The 25,988-nt window shown below is 35.2% G+C and overlaps 1 protein-coding gene and 1 pseudogene across 1 annotated transcript in view; one reads left to right on the plus strand and one right to left on the minus strand.

Moving 5' to 3' along the window:
• The window catches only part of MAGI2 (membrane associated guanylate kinase, WW and PDZ domain containing 2), a 1,334,434-nt gene that overhangs the window by 1,303,690 nt on the left and 4,756 nt on the right, over positions 1 to 25,988 (minus strand). The window lies entirely within an intron of this gene.
• LOC125931040 (40S ribosomal protein S24-like) lies at positions 16,135 to 21,213 on the plus strand (annotated as a pseudogene).

Here is a 25,988-nt window from a genome sequence, read left to right on the forward strand (position 1 = left end):
TAATTATTTGATTAAATATCAAATTTGAGACTTCAAAAAACTTCAATCAGAGCAGTACCACCATGATAGTTCTATCTGGTGTTTAAAATACTTCCATTAACAACAACGAAAGAAATCATGGGAGGTATCAGCTAACATATCTGACAGGAAGTTTTCATTATTATTAGCGATTGTCAGGATCTGGTGTAATCTGAAAAACCAGATGAACATTTGTGGCATTTTGCTTATCTTCTGCCTATCACATTATCTACTTATATAAGTGGTTCTATTTCATGGCAATACAGTTGTCCCCATACACAAAGTGGGCTCTAGTCTGAAGAATATGTTATAAAAGAAAGTTATACCATATACTATGAAAGACGTCTACTTGAAAACATTCACAACACAGAGTAAAACATTTAGATAGTTTGAATGGCTATGTGCTTGAGTGCCAAAAGATAAAAGACACATGTTTTCACAACTAATAAGTAGGTGTGTCATTTATACATTTTCAATATGATGATTTCTATAATTTATGGCTTCTACACTAGTGTCCTCTTATTCTTATATTTCTATTTGAATTCACACAGCCTTTACTGAGATTCAAACTGATGGGAGTGTTTCATTGTTCCAAGCCTGGCCTATTTGTTTCCACTGCAGTACACAAGCCAGCTGTGCTCAAATGCAGTATCTGAAGAATGATGCTGAAGTACAAAGCAGCCTCACAGGACTAGTCATGCTAAAGGAAATAACTTCGGGCAATTCTGAAATAGTAACATAACTGCAATGTTAGTCGGCGATGATATGCTAATAAATACTACATGACCCTGTAGGGAATAAAGTGGAATTATTTAAACCCATGTTCCACACTTCCAGCTCAATTCTATCACCCAAATTAGCTCCCTTTGTCCTTCCCTAAATAATTTCCTCTGTGCTTATCAGAGCAGAATATTTTGTTTTGTTTGGGTGTCCTAATCCAAAACCAAATCATGAGGTATGCTTTGAGGTGATCATATATATCAGATATATATTTAGCTACAAAATATTTTATATGCTATTTCCCCAAAAAACAATTTGGATATTTTATGTGGTTTAATTATAACACACAATAAAAAAAAGCACAATAAAAAATGTAAACTATATGAGCAACAAACATGCAAAATGACAGAAATACACATTTGTTTCTATGATAGTAAAAAAGTAATAGTGATAAACTGAAGCCATCTTAAGCCTTTCACACTGACATAACACAATAAAACGAAGTTCAGCTGGATTCATGGCTTTGTACAATTTCAAACAGTAAGACGTAAATCAATAAACTTTGTTTTTTTCTCTTTTTTTTTTTTGTTTTGTTTTTTTAGGGGTTTTGTTCTGGCTTGCTTGATCGTATTTAGGAAGGTTTTTCTACTACAGATTTTGTTCAAGGGTAATAAGGCCAGATTCCCAGGATGTAAAAATGCAGCCTGACTCTGTGAAGGCTCAATCAGAAATTAAACTTGGAACTACCCAATGGCAATAAATACAGAATGCCAAGGTAGATAGAGAAACCTGTATAAGGCTAAAACAAAAGGTAGGGTATTCTTGGCACACAGAATTTTTTTCTTCCATATCAGAGCCAACTTCTTATATATCAGGGAAGCTTTTAAAGTTTGACCTACTGTGATAAGTTTTTAAAAATATTGGAAAGATATAAATAGAAAAGAAAAAAAGGCAGGTAAATAAATTCATAATGATGTGTTATACTGATATCAAATAAATTTTTTGGTTATAACTATAATCTCTCCCAACATTATAGTACTTTCTAGGAACCAAATATAAAGACATACATAAATATACATGTATTTCCACATTTTAGTAAGTATCTTCAGAAGTGTTTTGCTTCATGATTGTACATGACCAACAAGAAACTATATTATTGTAAAACAGATTATCACCTTCAATTTTTAATACTACTAGGAACTAGGCACTAAGATTTCTGTTTTGGGGATGAGGACACAGCCACTTAGAAGCAGTAAGTTATCCAACATCCAAACTCAGATCTGTCTGATTTCAAAATTTTCTTTTAGTTTCACAATATTAACTACTGAAATATACTTTATAAATTTTACCTGATCAGAAATAATTCCAAGATGTAATACTAAATCTCTGTTATGTGTACTGAGTGGAGGGTATAAATTAGTTATGGACATCATCTAAGAACAGCTTTTGTGGGGAGAAGAGCCTTTTAAGAAATAATTAGAAACATATTTAGATACATATGATTATACTATATACTTGATATTATTTCTTTCAATATCTATTTTGGATAATGCCATCATTGAAGATGACATCGCAGAGAAATGGAAAGAAGTTTTATTTTTAGTCACTCAATCAACCAATTCTGGTGCCTACCCTATCTTTAGACTTCCTGTTGGATAAATCACAGATATCCTTATAGTTTATGACTGCTTGATTTGGATTTCACTTGATCTTGAAAATATCATAAGTAATGCACATTATTATACAGAGGTACAAAGAAAGTAACAGTGTAGAATTAGGAGTTAGGAGAGGTGTCTATTTGGTTCAGATAATTATCTTCACCATGCATATTCATTTAACTATAATTTTTCAATCCCAACAAGCCATGTTCAAGGCATTGGGAATATCAACATAAAATACTGTTTTTCTTCAAGAAGTTACTCAGTTTGCACATTAAAGATATTCAATAAATCACAAAATATTAGAAATCACGTAATCCAGTGACCTATTTCCCATACAAAAAAATCTGAGGTCACATAATTAGTGGCAATATGCAGTAGAAATATAGAGTCTCCTTTCCCAGAACAGAAATAATGGCACAATCACATAGCCTAGAATTATCAGGGAAGGAATTTTTAAATAATACTTTAAAATCTGGCTGGATCATGCAAATCATCTCATTCCTCATGCCACAGTCTCACATGATATAAAGTAAATATAATAACATTATATTTACATATTTATTTCTATTCATGCCTTCTGGAATTCTTGACTTTTTAAAATCCAGAATAAAGCAATATTTGCAACTAGGTGCAGACTAAGTTCTGGCTACTAGGATATAAACAGTAGGAGTCTTGTCCTCCCTTTCGGAAACTTTCACTAAAATATGGCCAAATGTGCCCCTTCTTTCTCTCATTTCTCCTACTATTTCAAATGTGCACGTGGTGGCTGGGTCACTAGGATTAGAACTACTCATGGGGATAGAAGAACCAAGAATTGGAACATTCTGGGTTCTAGATAAATATTAAGCTTCTACACCAGCCCCGAATAGCTGTGTGCAAGAGAAATCAACCTTAGTCAAAATTAACAGGTGTCTCTGGTACTTTCAAGCAAATAGAACACTAATGTCGTAAAGTCAAATATATATATTAGATTAGTCAAAATAGTATTGTAGAAAATGAGGTATATAAATATTTTTTGATTACATAACTGTAACTGCCTGAGACTAATCTTGTTTGAGTTATATGACTGGAAATTAACCTGATAACATTTGTTATAATCCTGTGTCCTGTGATGTCTGCTTGGGAACATGTTGACAAATCACACACAGACATGAGAGAGAGAGAGAGAGAGAAAGAGAGGGAGAGAGAGAGAGGGAGAGGGAGAGGGAGAGGGAGAGGGGGAGAGAGAGAGAGAGAGAGAGAGAGAGAGAGAACACTACAGCCCTTGGATAAAGGCTCCAATGACTATTTGCCTCTCTGCACTATAAAAGCATTGTGCAGATTATTTAACAACAGCAACAAAAAGCTGCACCAGGAAACTCAGTGTTTGGACTTGAATGAAGGACACTGTATTGTTTTAAAGAAAGAATCTTTTCAAACAAACATACAAATGATTGTTTAATCTATTGTGTTTAACAGTATCTAACTGAATCTTTCTCAAAAACATTAAGCACTTTGTCTTGACCTCAAACTGAGAGTGGTTGTAGTTTTTGTTATGGAGCTGCCTGCTCAACTCCTGGTAACTATACTCTAAACTTCCACAATCATAGAACTCCAGTACGGGAAATATTGGGAATAAAATATGGGAATAAAATTATTATTCTCACAATATGGTTGACTGAACACTTTCCAAAGATGAATGCACAGAACATTAGATCAAAAACTCATGTTCTGGACTAAATAAAAATCTCCTTCCCATTTTCTTCCACCTCTCTTCTCTCTCCTCCCATGTTTCTCCTCATTCTCCTTGGCATCTTCATGGAAGAAATTCTCAGAACTGCCTAAAGGATTGTCACTGTAATCTATAACTATGACCTAAAGCAAAGATAAAAAATGATTTTCTTTCAGATAGAAATTATTAAACTAGGAAGGTTTTCATTTTCCCACAGCTTCCAACTATCTTCCCTCTTGAATTCAATAGAAGACTTCGGTTATTTATCTGTTAAACTGTACTTTTTTGAAAAATTACTGCATATGTAACTAGAATTGTCCAAGAAAATTGGGCATTTATATTCTATTTCCAGAAGTTTGTCAAACTAACCAGGGATGCACAATGTCAGAGAGCTGAACTCTTCACACTTTAGGTTTGAAACGAGTTCCCCTTAGAATTTACTCTTTGAAAAGAAATTATTATTGAACTACATACCTAGACATTAAGGGAAATCCCAGTGCCCAGTGTATGTTAATTATATATAGTTTGGGTGGTGTTTTTTTCTTTTTTTTCTTTTTTTTACTTCTGGTGATTTTTATTTAACTCAGGAACTAGAAGGCAGAGCATGAAGTATAGCAAATGCATACACAAAATGCATCATCTTCTTTTAATGGGAGCCAAAAGGAGTCCCCATTGACATTTTATTCAGTGCCCCTTCATGGGCTTTATACGCAAAATGTTCTTCAATTTGCCCTGAAGTGGGGGAAAATGCAACAGTTAGGGTTCTGTCTCACACGTGCAGAGATTAGAGACAGCGTTTTAACATTTGATATTTATCTTGGGACCGACCTAACCAGATATTGTGCACTCTTGTTAACTAAATCTATGAACACCTGCTGGCAACTACATGCTTCATTTTCTTACCTAATTCTTCACAGAACTGCAAGGCGGTTCTTTCCCTTCCTTTGTAGCTAGTCTTCTTTGTTTATTGCTACTAACCAAGATTTAAAAGCTTTAAAGTTTATGTTATCTTATTTCTGAATTTCCTTAAGCCTTTAGCAATCTATGTGACCCTCTGTTACCAGAAACAAAGGGAACTAATCTTTTGAGAATGACTTGAAAACTACTGAGGACAGTAACTTCAGCTCATACCTACATTTCTCAAGACTATGCATTATGGTTACTATTTATTATTCACCTTTTCTAAACAACACATTACAGCAGTCTTTTCTAAAAGGATGCCCACAGTGGTAGCTCAGGTTCTGATTATATATTATATTAAATATAATATATACTATATTTTGAGAGAGAGAGAGAGAGAGAGAGAGAGAGAGAGAGAGAGAGAGAGAGAATGAGTGAGCAGGGAAGGGGCAGAGAGAGGGAGGGAGACAGAGAATCCCAAGCAGGTTCCGCACTGTCAGCATGCAGCCTGGCACAGGGCTCCAACCCATGAACCGCGAGATCATGAACTGAAATCAAGAGTCGAACACTTAGCCAACTGAGCCACCCAGGTGCCCTGTTAATGATATCTTAAGTTGCAAATGCAATAAATCTACTCTCCTCTACCTTGATTAGAACTGTCTTCCCATTTTCTCTGCTACTCAGATTACACAATTGTGTTAAGTATTTTTGAAAATTAGGTAACTTTAGTTTGAATACCTCAATAGTTCTGGAGTTAGTTTTAATACCACACAAAAAAGAAAGATTTTACTTCCACCAAATTCCACTATCTTCTCATTTTAAGTCTTTATTATGGAAACATTAACAAATAAATATTGATATACTTTGTCGTCTGACAGAAATGCATTCCACACAATATGGAATCTAAATTAGCAGTCTGAGAACACAAAAATTCATTCCTGTCTTGAAACAGATAACTTCTTTATTCAATAAATATTTATTGAGTACCTACTCTGTGAGGGCAATAATGAACAGGGTCATAAAGATATCTAAACTTAAATCCCCACACCTAATCACTCTATGGAGCAGTAGGTAGATGGTATACATATAAATAATGATTTTGCAAGGTGGTTCGCTATAAGTACCCTAAGACAGAAGCAAGTAAGAATAGAGGTTACGGGAGCCTGGGTGGCTCAGTTGGTTAAGCGTCTGACTTTGGCTCAGGTCATGATCTCACAGTTTGTGAGTTTGAGCCCCACATCAGCTCTGTGCTGACAGCTCAGTGCCTGGAGCTTGCTTTTGATTCTGTGTCTCCCGTTCTCTCTGTCCCTCCCATGCTCATGCTCTGTCTCTCTCTGTCAATAATAAAATAAACATTAAAAAAAAAGAATAAAGGTAACACTGCTTCTAATTAGAGCAATCAAATCATACAAGAAGGAGGTGACATTAGAGCCAGGCAGAATTTCAGGAGGCAAAACTGACAGGACAATATTCTTGGCTGAGGAATGAACAAAAGGATGGAGACAAAGTTGAACTAGTTCAGCATGCCTGAGATGCAGTGTATACATAGGATGATGGTATCAAATACATGTAGAAAGTTGTTAGTGGGGAGTTTGGAATGTCAGGTGAAGCATTTAGAGTTTTTTCAATGGAAAAAAAAAGAGTAGAAGGAAGAATACAATGCTGAGTGCTGTTTTAGGCTGATTAACTTGGTAGTCATTTACTGCATGGGTTAGGCGGGGAAAGACTGTCAGCAGGAAACCAGATTAGAAGCTATGGCATTAGTACAGACATTAGAAATAAAGAGACACCTATAGAATGTTAAGAAAAAGCAGAGAACAAGGACAAGAAATACTACCAAGACTTACCTGACAGAATTAAACAAATTAAAGAGTCTGATAAAAGAAAAGGGAGGGCATGGATTTCCAGCTTTCCATTTCAAGTGAACTAGGGGTCAATGGTATCATTAGAAGAAACTGGAAAATCAGGCATAGCTTACAAACATGGAAATTAAGTTGACTCTTAGATTTTTAAAGAAAGAAGCATAGCATACATGTGGAAATATACAGAGAGCAATTGGAAAACATGGACCTGGATCCAGCCAGAGAGGACTGGATAAAAACTTGGCAGTTGTCAAATTGAAAATTTGGCAGGTCCGAGCATATGTCTGTATAAATTCACTAAGCTCAAATAGGCAAAGAAATCTGCCTTTATCATTCATAAACATGCCTTTTCTTCAGGGGAAAATACAAATAATTTGAATATCTGTAGAAATAGACAGCTCAGATTAAAATGAAATCATACTTGTATAAACCATTCCATCTTGAAGCCATTCCACCTTAAATACATTACATAAATGCAGTGGCTTGTACTCTCTGTGACCACTGCCAAGAATTACCATCTTGTCATAGTGGTGTTTATTTGATAGTATCAAATGATTTATAATATTGTTTACTAACAGGCTGGCCTATCCTTATTCTTGGCAGGCTATAAATATACAAGGAGGGTAAAGAATGCCTAGATTTATCACTGAATGTCAAATTTTAAAATTTGAAATTAGTATAATCATCACCATCTTCACATTTCCTGTTGATCGAGGAATAGTCAGTAAAATCCTCCAAAACTGAGTGCTAAGCAAAATGAACATGGAAGTGAAAATACATCTGTATTTTCTACACATTTTTGCTAAATTATATTCAATGACAAATCAGCTAATATCCTACTGAAAATGCATAATTGCCATTGCTTCCATTTGCCCAAGTCACGTCCTTTGAAAAGCTTACTTTTAAGAACACATAAACATCCAGTTTTCTGTATTTTCCAATAGTTAATATTTAGATAACATTTTGGGTATGTTTTATATAAAGCCCTTATAAACATGCCTCACTTATCAGTTATGAAAATAATGTAAAAGTAGACTGTGTAGCTATATAAGAGAAGTGACCTGTTATAAGTTCTTCATATACCATACAAGTCTATGTAAATATCCCTTATACCAAATCCACTTCTGCAATGCTTCATAAATTAAGTATATATTTTTCCATCCACAAAAGTCATTCCTTACCTTTTTTATATAAAGATTTTATTTTTAAGTAATCTCTACAACCAATATGGGGCTCGAACTCACGACCCCAAGATCAAGAGTCCCACACTCCTCCAACTGAGCCAGCCAGGCACCCCGCTTTCCACTTTTTATTAAAAAAAGTTATTCAGCAGAACAGCTTTCAATCTATTTTACTGTGTTTGAATTAAATCAAATTGTTTCAATATATAATAAATCTTGAACATAAACATTGTACTATAAGCCTCATTGACAAGTCAATAAATGAAAAAGCAACGGTTTGATTTCTCTGTATTTCTTAGCAAAATTTACAATGTTGTCGAAAAAGATTTTCAGCTCCCTATCTTCTACAGAGTTGTGTGTTGTTTTTTTTGAAGTTAGCAACAAAGGCAAAATATAAGTTGGAGAAAATGGTTGTGTAAGTTTATCAGAGAATCATATTTTTCATATACATTAGAATTCTATATATTAGAATTGACTTTTCTCTAATAATAGCAAGAATAATCTTATTGAATAAGATTGGTAGTCACAAAGTCTACCAAATGAAGAAGTTTTAGGAGTTAGCCTTAATGGTTATTTTCACATTTAATGACATTTTTGTTTTGCTATTTTGTTTTGTTGTTTCAAGTTTAATGCTTTTTTAAAAATAAGGGTTATAAATCAGTCTTCCGCCTTTAGTCATTTCTCTACTTCATAGTGGTAAAATAAGGCTTTGTAGAATTTTGTGTTAGCATTGGCAATTAGTACTATATGGAAACAAATGACAAAGAAGCAAGTGCACAAAGTCAGCACCCAATATGATGCCTTTGTCTCCCCTCGTGCTAAATTCTCAAATTTATAGAAAAGCTTCACAGCAAATTTATTAGGATGAGTCAATTTTTTAGACGTTCTTATCAAATGCTTTGTGTCCTTGAGAATAGAGGAAGAACTGGGTTCTGGAGTGTGTGTGTGTGTGTGTGTGTGTGTGTGTGTGTGTGTGTGCGCGTGTGTTTTACCATAAAGTTACTGAAGAAACATGGAGTAAAAAAAGCAGCCTATGTGAACTAGTTTCTTGACTCCTACTCGGTTGTCATCCCACAATCTCAACATACAACTGTCTGGGGCCTCAGGCATGAATGACAAGAAAAGTACCTAACAGTTTCCAAAATCACCCAAGTATGTAATGGGGATCTAACTATAAATACTGTTCATACTGTAAGCAGTAACCCATATGTGCTTATAACCTCTACTTCTCTATATATCACGTGTGCAAGGAATATCACAGGAACTCAACAAATACAAGTCCATCTTCACTTTAGCTTCGGTAATAGAAAAGGACAATGGCTCAATCTATCAGGGGTAAGGAAATGGCATCTTTCATACTATGTCATAGTGTTAAACTGTGCCCTGAACAGACTTGGGTTTATGTCTGCAACACCGAGGAAGACCAAAATCAATATTAAATTGCTAACTCCAAATATTTAATAAATAGTTTCTGAGGTTAAATAAAGACTGATAAGCTTGAATGTTAGCTAGAGGGAATAGCCTATTCTTTTCTTTCCCTTTCTATATTTGCTTTTGCCAAACTTCACTCAGGCTGGAAATAATCATAATAATTGGAACCAGCAGAAGGAAATAGCTGATGCTGCTAGGCAAGATGAAATAAATCTGCAACTCAAGTAATACTAAATATAAGCTCCACATGAGCATAATAGAACAAAACACCTGAGATAAGACTGTACTTTGGAGCCAAATTCTCAAGTTTACATTTTACAAGTAGATACATTTTAGAAATGCACTATTTATAATGTATCAGGATGGTACTGAGTGTAAACAAATAGCAGATTTATGTCACTATAGCAGTAAGACTAAATAATTTCCTAGGGGGAAGAAAGAAGACAAATAAGAAATGTTTGATTTCTGAGAAAAAAAAATTCATATAAAGCAATAATGCAATAAACTTTCAAGTTCGTAAAAAAAATATTTGTTTAAAAATTCAGAAAGCATAAAAACACTGTTAGGGGAATTTATATTCTTTGTCATTTGTAGAATTTGATACTCCTTCTCTTTTAACACAGTGCTATTGTAGTATTTTTATGGTTGCCAGTGGTGTATGCTATGCAGTACTGAGACAGCTGAATAAGAAATATTTTAACACTACTAAGATGCTTATGATTTCAGCATGAAAATTAGCAATTAAATTTGAAGTATTTGAACCATTCTAAGATGGGAAAAAATGAATGCCATTTCTATCAAAAACTCTGAAGCTTTGGAAAGGAAAACAGAACTGGAAAAGTAAAACATCTGAGTATTAGAACTGTCTGCTTTACAGTTGGAGGCACCTATGACGGGGATTGGTTCATTAATCCTCTAGACTCTGTCCTATTCTGTTTTAGCAACATGTAGAGCGGATAAAAGTTAGGCAGTCACTTAGGACTCAGTGACCTTGGGCAAGTTGAGTGACCTTGGGCAAGTTGAGTGACCTTGGGCAGGTAAGGACACTCTTTATGCTTCAGTTTCCTCACATTTAACTGGGATGATAAATATCACTTTTCCACGTAGAGTTCAATGTGAGCCTTAAATGAATGTAACTAAATGTGAGGTGGGACTTTTCCTGTTTTCCTGGAATGTAGCTAAAGCTTCAAAGCTAAGGACAATGGAAAAGAAGTTATCAGTCATATCCATGGTAAAGCCAGTCCAAAGATCATCAGTTCCAGTAGCCTAAATGAAAAGACTAAATATGTGAAAAGAGATCCACAACCAAAGATTCTTTGAAGGGAATCTTAGGGGACAATGAAGTATCATCTCAACTTCCCCCTTAGATTGCGCTACCTGCAAGGAAGTGGTCCCTCACAAGGGTCACAGAATAGTTGCTTGCTGAATTCTTCAAACAGTCATAGTTTCAAGTGTGCAGCCCAGAAGCAAAGTATGAGAGAATTCTGGGAACAACTGGAAAAGTTTTCCCATGAGCCTGAGGGTATTCATAAAGATAAGGACTTATGCCTACCTTTTGTCAGAGAATTCTGAAGGTGGGAGCTTGGGTGGAGCTGCCTATGATATTTGAACAAAAGAGATGCAGTTGCATTTCTGCAACAGGATGGGTCAAGGAAGACCGCATGAAGTTTTCCAAGGCCAAGTAGCTAACTCAAGCAGAAAGCCAGTGACAGCGCTCTGGAAAGGATTTTGCTCAAGGGGGCTGCCTGCTGGGCCTAGGGGACAGTAACACAAAGAACCTGGAAGGGTAGTGCAGTGGGCAGGAGCTGATGGCAGAATTACAAGTGGTCAGGTTTAGAGCACACTGCCACTGTCAGGACGTGCTGCAATCAACACGGTGGTGTATGCAAAAGGTGGTGAGGAATAAGAGTGTGTCTGAAGAAGATACAAATGTGATCCATGACAGAAAGACAGCATCTGGATGCCTGACATAAACAGGGCACATATGGGCAGATTTAAAAGAACTAAAGAAACAAGGCCTTTGTTCCTTTATTCATGTTCCTCCTCCTCCCTTGCCCTGACCTCTGAGGAGACAGAGTAGGTGGGGGGTTGGGAGAGGTGGAGCAAACAAAACAATGAAAGGGACCACACTAACCTCTCTCATTATTGGTTTCCAGAGTTCCTGGTCGACCTGAGCTCAAAAGATGATAGGGGAACCTTTCTGTTGGAAGCAATGTTAAAATTTAAATTGCAAACATACATTTTTTTATACCTGAAAATGAGACTATTCTGATATATTAAAACAAAACCAAACAAACAAACAAAAAACAGTCATGAGGTGGGGTAAATGAGAAAAAATAATTATTTCTTGTTGATACTCTTTGAGCCCAACCTATTTAATAGTCACCAGAGACAGTACATACGACTGAAATGTTCTAAGAAGCCAAAACAACCTAGAGGTTTTTATTGTTAATACTGAATTTTTTTTTATTAAATTCAGCAATGTTTACATTGCAGGACTAAGTTGGACATGAACTTTTAAGTTTGACATTAATAACTGTAGGAAGTGCCACAGAAATACTTAACTTTAAAAAATAAGAAAATTAGTTGACTCACCCATCAACCAAATACATCAAGATATCAAATGCAACAAAGAAAAGGAAAAAATAAATATTCTTAGTACAAAAATGTGTACTGTGATTTTCCTTGACTGAATGAGCTCTTCTTTTTTTATGTTTATTTTTGAGCACATGTGCATGGGGTTGGTGTGGGGGGCAGTGAAAGAGGAAGACAGGATCCAAAGACAGCTCCAAGCTGATGGCAGAGAGCCCAAGGTGGGGCTCAAACTCAAGAACTGAAAGATCTTGACCTGGCCAAAGTCAGACACTTAACCGACTGAGCCACCCAAGCGCCCTGAGCTCTTATTTCTGATCACCCCATTTAAAGATATTTTGAAGTGGATGGCACATGAATGCCATTTATGACTAATTTACTATGAACTACTTAATCTACCACCTTTACATTTCCCTTAGTTCTCAAATAGAGCAATTTTCTCTCCTAAAACAGCCTGAAACAATTCTCATCTTAGATGAAAACCTCCCCTCTCAAGCAAAAGAATCAATTTAATTCTCCCAACAAAGAAAATCTCTTACTCTAACTAAACTTCTAAGCTGTCTTTTGATACTGGAGGTCTATGGCAATGTCAGTCATTAGCAGCTAAACTCTCTTAGATGTTGATGGACAATGGACTCAGCAACCTGACTTTCTACAGGGCTCATACTATTTTGAATCAAGCAAGCATAGGTTGCACACTGCCAAACTATTTAATATATAACTTTTAAATTAAACAAAAACAGATTCCTTTCACAACCGTTTCAGTGTAAGAATAAAAATGTTACTCAATAAACTAGGAACATTTTGTAATTTAGATTAATTATAAGAATGTATTTCAGAACAAAACAGGGCATATTTTGGGGAAAAATAACACTTTAAGTGAAATGAGTCTCCTAATGGATGAGGTAGGTAGTGATCACACAGCCAAAAATCTACCACAACATAATAAAGAGTGCTGTAAGTATATTTAAAAAGAAATTATTTAAAATGATTTAAAATATTTTTCAAGGATATAGCTGTAGGCTAAAATGGCTGTACTTACAATGTCTGTTAATTATGGATAGAGGTTCCTAATGTGTGTGATAGTTAAATTTATGTGTCAACTTGACTGGTCCACCGGGTGCCTAGATGTTTGGTCAAATATTATTTTAGCTGTATCTGTGAGGGTATTTTTGGAAGAGATTAACATTCAAATAGTTAGGATGAGCAAAGAATATCACCCTCCCTAATGCAGGTGGGCCTCGTCCAATCAGGTGAAGGCTTGAATAGAGCAAAAAGCTGACCCTCTCCCAAGTAAGGGAGAGTGCCTCCCGCCTGAACTGCCTTTGAAATGAGACACCAGTTTTTCCCTGCCTTTGGATTCAAACTGAAACACTGGCTCCTCTTGACTCTCAGGCCTGCTGGCCTTCAGACTGGAACTATACCATCAGCTCTCCTGGGTCATCAGTTAGCTGACTTACTGTGGATATACTGGGAATTGTCAGTTTTCATAATCACACGAGCCAATTCCTTATAATCAATCAATCTATCTCTAAGTCTCTCTCTCTCTCTCATACTCTCTCTCTCTATATGTGTGTGTGTGTGTGTGTGTGTGTGTGTGTGTGTGTGTGTGTAAATATATCCTGTTGGTTCTGTTTCTCCTGGGAACTCTGACTAATACAATGTGTTTCAAATAAATCAAGTATTACAGGGAAGGAGGACCTTTATCATTCATTCATTCATTCATTCATTCAACAAACGTTTCCAAAACATTCTGCATATTTTCAGGCATCAGTCCAGGTACTAAGGAAATAAATATGAATTAAATGCTATACCTACCTTTGATGAATTGTGCATCTAGTTCAAGTAACATATTTCACAACTTTATTGGAAAACCATTACAAAAATCACATTTTGTTGTGATATCAAGAATTACAAAAATATGGATCTAATTTTCACATACCAACTCTGGACAAATAAATGAACGTTGAGATGTTAGGATATATATGTCATTCTTTTAATTAACAAAATTATATAACAGTTACACAGTTATACAATTATACAAAGTTCAAAATATTTTATATGTAATTTCTAGTATCTTTAACTAGAGAAGCTACCTATAAGAAAGAAGATAAAAATTTGAGTGTTCAAAAAGTTACATATCCCAACCATTACCATAGGAAATATTTGAATAATTTCACATGGCAGAGGAAGGTTATTAATTTCAAACATAGTTTCAATAAAGAATCTCTAGTATAATTTAGAGAAGAATTTGCATTTTCAGGGTCTACTCCAAATATAGTCTATAATACCACAGCAATGGTCAAAGAGCTTGGTCTCAAAATAGCACCTCACAGATTTTAAAAAGTGAGGCATTGTTTAGTTTCTGTGACCTTTGAATTGAGACTAAAAATATACAGTACATAAAGGCAGCACTGTTGAAGACAGAGTTCTCACTATTATTGTTTGCATCTGGTTTGCTAATAAAATAGAAACATTATCTGTAGTGCTTAACAGTGATACATTAACATTAAAAATCTGTATATGATAATTATCTTCAATGTGATTCATACTATGAAGAACCCAATTTAAGAGGATTGGTTTGTACATTGTTAAAGATCTATGGGGGCGCCTGGGTGGCTCAGTCGGTTGAGAGTCCGACTTCTGCTCAGGTCATGATCTCACAGTTCGTGAGTTCGATCCCCCCGTCAGGCTCTGTGCTGCCGACAGCTCGGAGCCTGGAGCCTACTTCAGATTCTGTGTGTCCCTCTCTGTCTGTCCCTTTCCCACTCACACTCTATCCCTCTCTGTCTCTAAAAAAATAAAAAAGTGTTAAAACAAATTAAGATTTATGTCCCTCCTCCCCCCCCATCCTAAGGTAGAAATACTAAGTAAAGAAGATGCCATGTGCAGGCCTATGAAATACAGGCATTCCTCAAATTCCTATTCTTGGTCCCTTCTCACCCAGCGCTCTTCTAAGAGCACCAAAGCTCCTTGAGAAGCTACTACTACCAAGTAGAAACAATGCCACTCAATTCTCCAATCTGCAATTCTAACAATTCTGTGAGCTCTAGACATACGTGACCAACAACCCTAATGTCATAAACATGCCATCATCTGCCTGCCAGGCACCCCAAACACATTATATTCTCAGGCATTCATTTTTCCCCACTCACTCTATTCTTTACATAATATCAACTGGAGCAAAATTAAATAAAATAAGCAAAATAAAATCTAGTAAAAATTTAAAAATAGGCCATTTTATAACTTAGTTTTGTTAACTCACTATCTCTAACTCCAATGACTAGTCTAAATTGTTTTAAGTAAAATATCAATGATTCATACCTCATGAATATAATCACATTACTTCTTCACTAAGAGCCAAAATGCACTGATAGTAGCATGGTGCTGCTTCTGCATTTGTCAAAGAGAGCAATTTTTAATTTCTAGAACAGCCTGAAGCCATTTCCCTTGTAGTTTAAATTTTAATCTCTGTAGCTAATGGCATCTTCATCTACTCCACAAAGCTATCCCAAGTCAGAAAGCTCAGAATTATCTTTGACTATTGTCTCCCCTTTACCACTATCTCCCATTCAATTGGAAATAAATTCTGATTCAACTGCCTTTAAAATATGTCTCAAGTTCATGTCCCTCCATTCCAACTACTGATACCAGACCTTAGGCCTTGTTCTGTTTCTTCTCCACCCAATACATACCTCAAGCCAAATTTCCCCCTTGCCCTGCCCCTGAAAACAACAACAACAACAACAACAACAACAACCACATTATGCTTCTCCATTTTTCAGACACCTTTCAGTGGCTTTACTCACCTAAAGAACAATGTCCAAACTCTTTAAGTTTAGGTTTGAGGCCTTTCCTGATAGGATTCCAAGTTTCCTTTCTGGAAAAAATTTTAGTTGCCACTAGGGGCACTCAGGTCCCCCTTTCTTTGGCCTCAATGACCTGTATTTTGTTCTCTGCACTGGAGGGTCACTTTTATCCTCTCTGACCTTTGGCCATGCTCTTCCCTCTGCTTTCTGCACCTCCCCTCCTGAAATCACACTCACACTTTAGGGCCAATGTCAAAGATCTTTTATGCTGTGAAGCACGCCCACGCCCAGCCATCTTCCATCTCTAGGCAGTAACACTTCCAACTGAACTGTGCTAACAGTTTTATAAAATATTTTCATGCATTATCTTCTTTAATTCTAACCACCCTAATGTAACATATGACTGAATCTGAAGGAAAGTTAACCCCAACCCTCCCATAAGGAAGTGAAAGCAATGAACTTGGGACTGGAATCCAGTTCAGTCCTCTTACTCCAGGATCCACCCTCTTTATATGCTACTGCCCTGCTTCTTCTTTTCCCTTCTAATACTCTAAAAGCAATTTGTTTATTTCTGTATCATTCCATTAAAACTCAGTGTTTTAAGGCTGGGTTTGTACATAACTGCCTCTCCTGTTCTGTATTCTTGGATGGTAGGGTCTGACCCTTATTATTGTATTTATTTTATTTTTTAATGTTTATTCATTTTGAAAGAGAGAAATCATGAGAAGGGAAGGATCAGAGACAGGGAGAGAGAGACAGAGAGAGAGAGAGAGAGAGAGAGAGAGAGAGAGAGAGAGAGAGAATCCCAACCAAGCTCCTCACTGCCAGCACAGAGCCTGATGCAAGGCTCTAACTCACTAACTGTGAGATCATGACCTGAGCTGAAAACAAGGGTCAGAGCCTTAACTGACTGAACCACCCAGGCACCCCTGGACCCTTATTATTTTAATGCCAGAACCTAGCTTTAGCATGACACAAAACAAAAATATAATGAATAATTATTTACTCAATTCATAAGTTAAAGGATCTTAATTTGCTAGAAGATTTTTATAATGGAATAAAATATATTTATGTGACAAACACAGAAATTCAATCATAACACAAACATGTACAACACTACCCCCTCTGGTTTTGTTTGTTTGTTTGTTTTTTGAGAGAGAGTGTGAGTTGGGGAGAGGGGCAGAGGGAGAGAGAGACAATCTTAAGCAAGCTCCATGCTCAGCACAGTCTGACGTGGGGCTCGATCCCATGATTCTGAGATCATGACCTAAACCAAAATCCAGTAAACCAACTGAGCCACCCAGATGCCCCACCCCTACCCATCTTAACCATGCATCCCCTAGAGAGCAACTGCCTATCACCTTTTACTATATGTACACTTCTTGAAGGAGCAGGATGCACATGCTATTTCTATTTTCTTACCTCCTGTTCACTCTTCAACACTATGACATCTGGTTCTCCTGCTTCTTCCACTCCATGGAAATGACACTAAACAAACGTGACCTCCATTTTTGCCAAATACAATAGAACCATTACAGACATCATCTTTAACCATTTCTGCTGTGTCTACCAGTGCTGACCATTCACTCAACATTAAGACAGTCTGATAACAGTCTTAGGTTCTTTCCTGGGATCCCCTGACTTCTAAACCATAGATGCCACAGTATTTTTTTTTTTGTCTTTTTGCCTTTACATTCTTTGTCAGATGATCTCATGCTCCCTAATCTACACATTCAATCCCAACCACTCTTCCAAATTTAAGGCTGTAATAGTCAGATGCCTATTTGTTCCAGGTACCTCATATTAAATAGATCCCAAATGGAATTACCTTCTATCCACATTTACTCCCTGCCTCTAGTCTCTGTAATGATTGACACCAGTTAACAGAAACTAGAAAATCAACCAAGATAACCTCTTTCTTCATCCCTATCCAATAAGATACACTGACAATTTTACCATCTATATATATTTCTTGAATCAGTTCCCTTCTTTCCCACTCCTACCCTCATTGTTATGGTTCAAGACCTCAAAACCTCTCTTCTGGGTAAGTCTGTAGCCTCGTAAATTGTCTTTCTGCCTGTATCTTCAACCTCCTTTAATTGGGTCTTTTGACTGACTGCATGTGCTCCATGAAATGTTGCCTACATTTCTCCTCACAGGGAAAACAATGGACAAATATGATCTTCTCAATCCTGTTCTTAAAACCTTTCAAACATAGAGAAGCAAATGAGCCATAGCGGTTAAGAGTATTGACTAGGTTTGAATCCTGGCTCTGCTAATTATTATGTGTCCTTGTATGAGTTTTTTAATCACTCCAGGCTCCAGTTTTCTTATCTGCAAATGGGCTTAATGGCAGTAGCTACCTTGTAGAATAATATGAGGATTAATTAACATTTATCTAAAGTGTTTATCTGCCTGACATACAGTAAGCACTGCACAAATGTTTGCTATTAATAATAATAATAATAATAATAATAATAATAATACTCAGTGGCTCAACATTCAGTTCTATATGATGGTTTGGCCCACATCTAATCCCCCAAAGTCACTTATTTCTAATATCTATATTAAACTCCAGACTTTGGTGCTTAGAACCTCTTTATCACCTTCCTTGAAACTTTTAATATCAATGCCTCCTTGCTTTTTCTCAAGAAGTGTTTTCCTATCTTCCTTGCCTGATATACTTTATGTACTATTGTATATAGTTTTGAGTCTGTACCACACTCCAGGCCCTGGGCTATGCATATTATAAAGGCATTATAACATTTATTCTTCATAGCATCTTTATGAAGTGGGTTCTGTAATGATACCTATTTTACAATGGATGGAGCTGATTTATAAAAATGTAAAACAATTTGTTTGTTCCCTGACTGCTTGAAGCTTGGCCACCATCATAAATGACATAGTAACTATCAGGACCAGGAAGTTCATGACCAACTGATTATTTCAACAGAAACAGATAGATGGTCATTGATATTCTTTATCCCAGAAAGGCAACACAGTACCTAAGATAGAAATTCTGTATAAACTAGCCAAAATGTACAAGACTATACCCAATGTCATCTTTGTATTTGGATTCAGAACTCATTTTGGTTGTGGCAAGACAACTGCCTTTGGCATGATTTATGATTCCTTGGATTATACAAAGAAAAACAAAACCAAACATAGACTTGCCAGACATGGCCTGTATGAGAAGACAAAGATGTCAAGAAAAAAGCAAAAGGAACAAAAGAACAGAATGAAGAAAGTCAGGGGGATTACAAAAGCCAATGCTCATGCTGGCAGAAAGAAGGAGTAAAGAAAAGATTCTGCAGTGACTATCTGTGGTGACTGTGCACATTTTTCATGTGAGAATTAATAAACTAAGAACTTAAAAAAAATAAAACAATTTGTTCAATTTATGTCTAGTATGGGGCAGAGCTGTGACTGGCATCCACAACTGTTGGTCACTAAAGCTCCATGCTCTTGACTATTATACTACACTGTGAAATTCCTAAAGTGGAATCAAGATTTACACACCCTTTGGGATGCCTGACCCACATCACCCACGTGAGACTCTATGCTGCACAAGGGGCCTGCTTGGGATTCTCTCTCTCCTTTTGCCCCTCTCCATCCTCACACTTTCTCTCTAAAATATGTTTTTAAAATGAAAATACAAATTAAAAAAAAAAAAGATTTACACACCTTTCTATGGTCATTATCTAGCACAGTGCCCAGAATATATCATTAAAAATATACACATAGAGTTTATGTAACTACTTGAACTGAAATCCATGATGTCGAATACTAAGAACGCCTAACCATTATTTCTTCCACAAAATGTTTTCTTTTCTTATTTTTTATTCTGTTTACATCATGGAAGGTATATTTAAAAGATGAAAAGATATTCTCAATAATTTTTAACTCAGATCACACAGATATACAACAGGATGCAACTACTTGAGGGTATAGATGATGTCTTAATGGTTATTCATCTTTTTACCACCAGTTTCTATTTCAGTGTTACTAGAGAATAGGTTACCAATAAATGTTTGTTAAATAATAAGTAAATGAATTCTAGTCCTGGAAAAATGGACGTTGGAACATTTTTGATGAGTCAGTTTATAATTATATACACTCCTGGATCAATGGCACAGACATTTGTAAATATTTTATAATTCAAAAAAAAATATTTCAAGTTGGTTTTGGCATGCATTGTGGGTATATTTTTGTAGCTGATTTGCTTTCTTGATTATGTTCTATTTTGGGTAATGTTAAAATGAACTTGTGTTCCTACATATTTTACTTCACAACAGTTAAAATTTTCTGGAATTTAAAACAGAAGTCCAACCAGAGCAAACTAAATGAGGTAACGGAGACATACCTAGAATTTGAACTTATCTAACAGGAAAATACACCTTGGTTTATTCTTCAAATAGATTTATCTTTTCAAAAAGAAGATCTTCACCATTGCTTCCAAAACAATAAAATAGGAATGCAATATCTATTTTTATAACATTTTAGAGTCGTATCAATTAGAAGATTTTGGTTGCAAAATAACAGAAAACCCAACCTACCTAACTAAACCCAACTAAACCTAATGGTTTAAAATATCTTTTAATATCTTAAATACCTTAAAATATCTATTAATAAATAAAATAATAAATAAAATAAAATAAAATAAAAATCTTAAAATGCCTATTACTTCAGTAACAAGAACACTGAGATTGGGCTGGTTCTGGGTTCATTATTTTAGCAGTTCACCAAGGAGCTAGTAGCTTTTTCTCACTCCATTCTACCAATCTCCACCTTTTGGGTAGCTCTCCTCATGAACACAAGATGACTATAGTTGCTCCAGGCATCACCTCCACATGCAGCAACTTTCACAGACAGAAATGTGAATAGCTCTGTCCTGAATCTTATTTTAAAAACCAAAAAATTTCTCAGAAAGTCCCCAGGGGGATTCACCTTACTTTTCACTACTTAGAACTGGGTTATAAGCCATTTCCTAAAACAATCATTGGCAAAGAGATGAAATTACCATGCTTGGTTTACACTAGTCTAAGTTCATCCCCTTGGGATGAGGCCACGCTAATATGAAACACATGGCATAGCAGCACATCAACATGTGGATACTTGAACAAAACTGTCATTCTGTTAGTAAGGATGGAGGCAAGAAGAGAAGAAATGCATTCCAGTAGAGAATCAACAATGTCTCCTTAATAACTCTGTGGTCTTCTAAAGTCTGTCTGAAAACATATTCAACTGAAGCAAAGCATCTCCTTAGTCAATGCTAGAAGAGTCATCGTGATGCTTTTCACACTATACAATGAAGACTTCCCAATTATTTTTAAAAAAGCATTTTCTTGATTCTTAGTAGTAGTTTAGCATATTGTTTGAGCTATCAACAATATCATTAATTTTACATAGTTTTTCTTAGACTTCATAGTATATGTGCACTTTATAGATCCATATACAGTATCACTCCATAGTGAATTAATTTGACATAAAGAAAATGGCTTTGAATTTAACACATTAATGTAATTCAAAATATTCTATTCTCCATTTCATAACAAAATCTCTTAGGATTCAGGCTAATTAAACTCGGGTTTCTTGACATCTTTAATTTAAGGCAATACTATTACCTGTATTTTAGCTAAACATTTGTAAGTTAGGCATCATTTAACCTATTTTTAAATGATTACTGCTTTAGAATTGTAATACACCTTTTATCTGTAGCAAGTTTGATCGGGTCCTCTTACCTTTCTCTGAGACATCTAAACCAATGAAAATTAAAACACTGTAAATATGTTATCATGATGATGACCAAGCATGCCTCTTGTCCCTGACCCATCTTTTGTTACCTTATCATTAGGGCATTATCCCAGGCATTATGTAGTCCATCAGCCACTTGGCCATGCAAATAAAAATTATCAAATTCCAAACTATTAAAACCTGACTTCTCATTATCACTTCTTAAGAACTAATATATGTGAAATGTATAAATCATCTGGGTACTTGATTTCATTATGTCTTTATGGTATCCCACTATCAGAGCTAATAGGGGTTAAAAAATACCACTCACAGGGGTGTCTGGGTGGCTCAGCAGGTTGAGTGTCTGACTTCGGGTCATGATCTCATGGTTCATGAGTTCTAGCCCCGCATCAGGCTCTCTGCTGGTAGCACCGGACCACTTCAGATCCTCTGTCTCCCTCTCTGCCCCTTCCCCCACTCTCAAAAAGAAATCAACATGAAAAAATACCACTCACAGTTGAAAATTAATAGGTGACTATGCAAACTGTTCAGCTAGATTTGTCACACATGGAAAAATTTTATGTAACTCTTTCTCTAAAGTAAGACTATATCCTCACATGCACATATCTTTCTGGGACTATGGATTTAAAAACTGGTATTAAACTTCAGTGTTTGAAAAATGTGTGTGCCCACCCACACGCGTGTGTGTGTGTGTGTGTATGTGTGTGTGACATCCATGTACACAAAGAAGAAAAGTAAATCTGTTGTTCACTAGAGTGATCTTTCACACTGAAGGGAAGAAAAGCATAGGCACTTTCAACCAAAAAGGAAAAGGAGATTCAGCTATAGACCTTTCAGAAGAAATACAAAGGAAGGTTTTATTACTTTAATTGCAAAGAGATAAGAGCATATTGATAACATTCTTGCACTTCTGGCCGGGGGAGGGGGAGGTCAACTTCTATTTAGACCCCAGTCCTAACACCAACAAAATGGCCACCCTCCAAGTACCTGATTTTCTAGAAAAGTGAGATTACAGTTATTCATGTTCAAGGTGCTTTTGGAAATAAGCCAAGACTTCTGGGAGGTTTTAGTGACCCTTTAAAAAGCCTAAAAGCTAGCTACTATTTAAAGAAATTTTGTCTTTAACATCCTTACAGCACAGACTGCAAAGAAAGGGGTCAACCACAGACTGATCAGAACGCTTCACAGATGTAACACTGGACATTACATATCTCTGAAATTTGCTCATGCTTGCAACCCAGCCCATCAGATTTTGACAAGTTCAGGTTATGTTGCTAGATAATCTGTGGGTTTCTACAACATTTGTTATCCTTGTATTCATATAGATTCTAGCTAAGTATAAACCTTCCTGTGCACAGCAATACGAAATACTAGGATAAGCAACAATGCTCACCTGTAAAATAAAAATAAATGGTAAAAATTATATGTATTTTGCACTTAACATTTTTACTCAAACTCTATGATCTATTAAGTGACAATGTAAAGAGCAAACCGTTTTTTTATGCTACTCATACCCATGGCAACAAAAATAATTCAACATTACATTTGAGAAACTCATGTTTTAAGAAATTTCTTCAAACAAAATGTAATTTGAAAAATAGATAAATAAAATATACTTTTTTGACATTAAACAAGTATGCTTCTTCCTGCTTCGTTTCATGGTCACTTAATAAAATCATGGTTATTTACAGAAAAATCTGATTTCACATGTACAAATTTCTCTAAACGCAGTTTAAGAGGGTCAAAAAAATCTACAAATTTGTCATTAGAAAAATAAGTATCTATAGAATGTCTTTTATTTGAAACTATAAATGTTTATATTTTCTTCTGTTACATATTTGATTTGGCCTATTACTGGATATATAACGACTTCCATGGTTTTGACACTGATTTTTTTAAGTGGGCCAAAATAACTGAAAATGACATAAAACTTCACATGGATTCATATAACAATTACAAGAACAAATGTATTTCAAGGTAGAGCAAGCCAAATAATTACAAATTTTGAAACAAATCCAACCATTTATTTAAAATATCTACTCATTAGCCTACTGGATCTTTGAAAATTAAGACATGGGATGCATTTAAGTGAATATTCAGCCAGTTGTCAAATAAGAAACCTTTTTCTGTTTCTTCTGAAGTATCCAAATCAGTCAATGTTATATACTACACTTAATACAATTTTTTTAAGTTTTTAAAAAATTAATCTCCAAACAGAATTTTTTTAAGAGTTGATAATGAGTCAATGAGTGCAATAATTAGTGGAATATTCCAATAATTAGTGGAATATTAGAATAATGGAATTATTATTTCTCTAGGATGATATGAGCATTTTACAACACTTTTTAGCAGATGTGTATCTTTCACTAATTGAATTCAGTAATCATGAGCTTGTTATTAAATTATCTATATAATATTAATTAAAATTTCCTTTCATTAAAGGAAATAACACATCAGTCCATACTGGAGATAGAAGAAAGAAAGCTGGGAATGAAATTAAATAAAACATTTTTAAAAGGTCACAACACTAAGAAATTTGTAAGACCCTTTTCCATATTTCTTGTCATGTAAATAGCTAGTATAGGTAAGAGATATTTTTAAAAATTAATATTAAACACTGGAGCTTCAAGTTACAGGTTTCTGTTGAATTCAAAGATAGGGTTAATTCAACTAAAATCCTAAAATCATTGGAGAGCTGATGGTAGCTATATTGTTGATTGTTCTATCTCATAAGTATTAATTCAGAGAAGTATTTATATTGAATTGCTGACATTCTCACAAGTGCAAAGTAAGTTCCTTGCTGTATTTTATGCATTTTTATTATACATAGTGGACTGTGAACACTTATGAATTAAATCTGTTTGTGATTGCTCCTCTTTATGAGATACTTGATTTCTAGCTGAGAAGTCAAAGTTCATTCTTAAAACATGTACTTGTATCTAAAATAGTCCCATGTAAAAAGGATAAATAAATTCCTAAATTTAAATTACTGAATTCTAATAGGATTTCAATGCCTGCCAAGCCTAGAGTAAATGATTCAATACATTCACCAAATGCGTAAAAGATATGGGTACAAAGGAATAAACTACTCAGTGAAAACAAACAATGGCTAAAATATGCAAATAATTAAACAGTGATCTGCACACATAAAGGCAGCATCAGTTGGAATTATTTTTAAAAGGTAAAAATATGTTCCATTCCAGTTAATAGTATACTCTTCACATTAATGCTTTACAAAGAAAATGATTACTTTACTATACAAAAAAACCTCAAGAATACTACTTGCAAATTACTCATACTATCAATAAGTCAATCATTTCATATATTTCAGTTAGTCTTCAATTAGAATGAAATATCCTGAAAGTTAACAACATTTCATATGTCACTAGCTCAAAATGACCATATGTCTGGAATAACATTTGTGTGGAGTAACACTTATATAATGCTCATTATCTGCCAGATACTACCTTATTTTAAATACATAACTTATTTAATATTCTCAAAGTACTATTACTACACCAGGCTAGATAACTTGTTTATACTGCCCATACTAAGTGGCATGCTCAAGATTCAAAATCAAGCAGTCTTCTTGGAAGACTGTTAAAGAACTACTACTCTATCTTACCTCTTGAAGGAAATGATTCAACCAGGGTCTGCTATGCATTTGAAAGCCAATGTTTTAAACTATAAGCAGTCAGAGTTGTCAAATGTGAAAACTTTTTGCTAATTATGAAAGTGAATGTGTGAGTTTCAAGAAACTAAAAAGGAAAGTGAGCATAATAAATATGCCAAGAGATCACACAGTATAAATGTTAAGAGCTGAGATGGTGGCACTTAAATACTTCAACTGTGATTTCATCCTGAGATGAGTCTCATTCAAAACACACACATAAAAAAGCAAACTGTCATATTTAACATTCAAGGTCATACCATTTAAATTATGTACATATACCAAAAACTACAGTAGCGTCATCCATAAATTATGCCCAAAGATAATTGTCTCATTAACCTGGTTCCAAAACATTAAAGATAATTTATTCTAAAATAATTAACTGATCAAATTGTTCTAACAGTTTGATTGTTTATTGGTCAATAAAATTCACATACCTTAAATTTTTATGAAGGAAAGTCCATCTTTATTGGAGAAAATTTGACATGATTTGCTTTTACCTTTCCAAATAAAAAGTAGCACAGAGGTTTAACTGATACTAGCCTGAAGTCAGTCAAGAAGAAAGCATAACTCCTAATAAATGTGGATCTATTTTCCTTTGAAGAAGGCTTTGAAAGAAGCAATAGGAGGGAGAGCAATGTACATCTCTAGAACTGAATTTCAAAGGCCTTATTTGGCC

This window comes from Panthera uncia, chromosome A2 (assembly GCF_023721935.1).
Source record: "Panthera uncia isolate 11264 chromosome A2, Puncia_PCG_1.0, whole genome shotgun sequence".
NCBI classification, from domain to species: domain Eukaryota; kingdom Metazoa; phylum Chordata; class Mammalia; order Carnivora; family Felidae; genus Panthera; species Panthera uncia.